Genomic DNA, 3,003 nt, shown 5'->3' with positions numbered 1-3,003 from the left:
CAAACTTTACAGCTCGAATTATCTAGAAACTCACATATTTGAATTTGAACATATTGAGAGTTTACCGTACCTTAGGTACAAAATTATATCGCTGTAGTTTTGGTAATTGAAATAAATTAACGTAGGATTCGATATTTTACTGACTGGTTTATGGTTACATTTAACATAAAGGATGTCGGTAAGATAATTTAAAAGTTCATTAACGTGAGGAAAACCAGTCAGTTATTCTATATTTGCCGGAGGCTTTTTGCTTATGAAGGTGTAATGGTCAATGCGGGAAGATAATATGTTTTGTCCCTTAGATAGCTTACGCCTTAATAGTTGGTAAATTAAAATATTAAAATGTTTTATCCAAGCGCAAGATCAAATGGCGGAGCTGTTGCTGGTGAGCATTACCCGACAGGTTGGCAAGTCTAGTATCATTGTTTATTTGCATAGATCGGAGTTAGAAATCGTTGTCATATGCACCGAAGAGGTCGTCATCTTCGCGGCGAGCGGCGAATGGAACATCCTCCTCAGTATTGTAGAATTCCACAAGCTCCTAGTCATCGACTTGAGGCAGCGCTGGCGGTTCTGAAAGCCGCCTGGGGAACGGTTGGCACACCCGTTGCTATGTCTCAAATTATCCATACTAGCTTCTAGAGAATACTGCGGCAACGATGACCTCGCCTCGAAATGTGTCTTTTTATATTTAGCATTAGCGTGCAGTGTTTTTTACACGCGCGAACGGACTGGAGTTTTTTGCTAGAACCACTGCATGTACCCGGCAATCAGCGGATGCCGGGAGCCACGGGCTCACAAGAAATGGATAATTTCTCGCAGCTCGGGGTTTTCCATTTTTTTTCATATCCCACTGCGCGTTTAAGAGGCACTCCGCAGTCGCAGCGGGACGCGCGCTCATTAGCCCTGGGTATTAGATTGCCAGTTTTTTCTGCAAGAACGAACTTACGACAAGTAACAAGAGCTCTGCATTTAAAACGACACCATGCTGGAGGCATAAACGTGAGAGGAATATACGGCCTGTCGCCAGAGATTGCCATTGATGTTACTGTTTTAGGCTAGTGACCGATTTTTAACGCGAACTGTGAGGTTTGTCTATCAAAATACGTGCTTCTGTGCCACTTTTGTTTCGTCAACTATTTATGCCAGGGGTGTATTGCAGAGGAACGACAAGTATTTGAACAAAGGTAAGTATGCTAGTTGTTTTAATCTCAGGTTATTCAAATAGTATATGTTGGCACAGGGATGAAATCGTGCGTAAAATATATCAATAGAATGACTGCAATATTGTCTCAAACTCTAGAAATGACTACAAGTGCCCATCACAAACAGTAATTGCTCGGTTAATTGAACTTTTTCCCGAAATATCGGTTAGCCAAGTTTTTTCTTGCCCTAAATTTTTCTCTTGGAGGCCCCATGTAGGTACCGTCCTCTGCATCAAAACGTTTTGTTCAGAGGGCCACGAATGTCTCGAACCATTAGCCGGAAGGACGCAGGAAAAGGTGCAGTACTTGCAGCTGGTTAGGTATCCGTTTCAACGCGTAGTACCCCCCACAAGCAAATGCTGTCGTGAACGGCAAATACATGTGGAATACACGCTGTACGAGGCCGATGTCCTCGTTACAGAGATGGAGTATAACGCTTACATTGTTGAGACAGCTGTGACGACACCGATTAGTTTGCGGAGGATGAGAAACCTTCAGAACTACCTTAAAGGACAGAAACAACAAATATGCTGCACCTGCTTCGCAGCACAGTAACATGAAGGGCAGCGACCAACCATTCATGCGATGCATTGAGCCGTTAGAGAACCCTTTTTTGCGACCAGACAGGACTGCGAAGCCGGCGAGCATAACGCAGTTCTTTTTATGGCAGTTATATTTATACTTCTAACGCCGTTTTCTTTTGTTGTACAGGTTGGTACTCCTCCATCTCTTAACTGTAAGCGTTCAAATAACACATTCTTGCTTCTCCTTCCTAGCCTCAGCGTGTTGTTGTCTGTGACAGCTGATTGTGTTTAGGTTGCTAAATTACTACTAATGTGTGGCGACGTTGTGGAAAACCATGGGCCTGCCGACGGCACAGATGTTACCACACTGTCTTTTGAGCTAGGAACTGTTAATAAATCAATTACTAAATATGTTGATTCCCGCCACGATGAGCTTAAGAAAGTATTAAATGAAGTAAAATCTAGCCAAACCTAGTTAGAAAAAACAGTCTCGGATATCACCTCTCGACTGGCCGCGGTTGAAGCTTGGGTAAATTTACTGGACGAGAGCCAAGAAGTCCAAGTACACCAAGTGGTCACAGACCCTGTTCGAGTGGACACCGCCGAGCTGGGTTCTCGCCTAGACAACTTTGAGGACCGATGTCGAAGGGACAATCTAATATTTTACGGTTTTGAGGACACAGCTGAGGATTCTTGGGCTGAATCTGAAGAGAAAGTTCGGGCTTTACTACCTGCGTCTCTTGAAACTGTTATACTTGAAAACTATTTCGCGGGCCCACAGATTAGGGGCCTACGTGCCGAACAAATGCGGGCCAATAATAGTAATATTTTGCTCAATTAAAACCAGAGATTCCATCCTGTCGGACAAACCCAAACTTAAAGGCACGAAAATAAGCATCAGCGAAGACTTCTGCAAAGCTACACGTAATTCCCGGAAAAAGCTAATTGATTACGGCAACGCAAGTGGGAAAAAGTACGCTGTCCGCTACAAAAAACTACTCAATAACAAAAAATGTTTCGTGTACTGCGCACAAACGGATACATTTGCGAAATAGCCGATAACTCCGAATTCGAATTCCCCGGCTCAGCTGTTCTTAAGTTGCCCCCTGGAACCATTTGTAACGCCGCCAGCCCACAATAGCAATCACAGTCAAAAAACCAACCTCGTGCTAAGAATGAAATTTCTTTCCTTTTTACTAACATCCGTAGTGTAATTTACAAACGTGAGGATTCATCTTCAATTATCTATGACTGCGATGCTGATAATAATTTGT

This window comes from Haemaphysalis longicornis, unplaced genomic scaffold (genome assembly GCF_048455015.1).
Source record: "Haemaphysalis longicornis isolate Haplotype H1 unplaced genomic scaffold, Haemaphysalis longicornis Haplotype H1 scaffold_11, whole genome shotgun sequence".
Lineage (NCBI taxonomy): Eukaryota > Metazoa > Arthropoda > Arachnida > Ixodida > Ixodidae > Haemaphysalis > Haemaphysalis longicornis.
Note: the sequence above shows the minus strand (reverse complement) of the source record.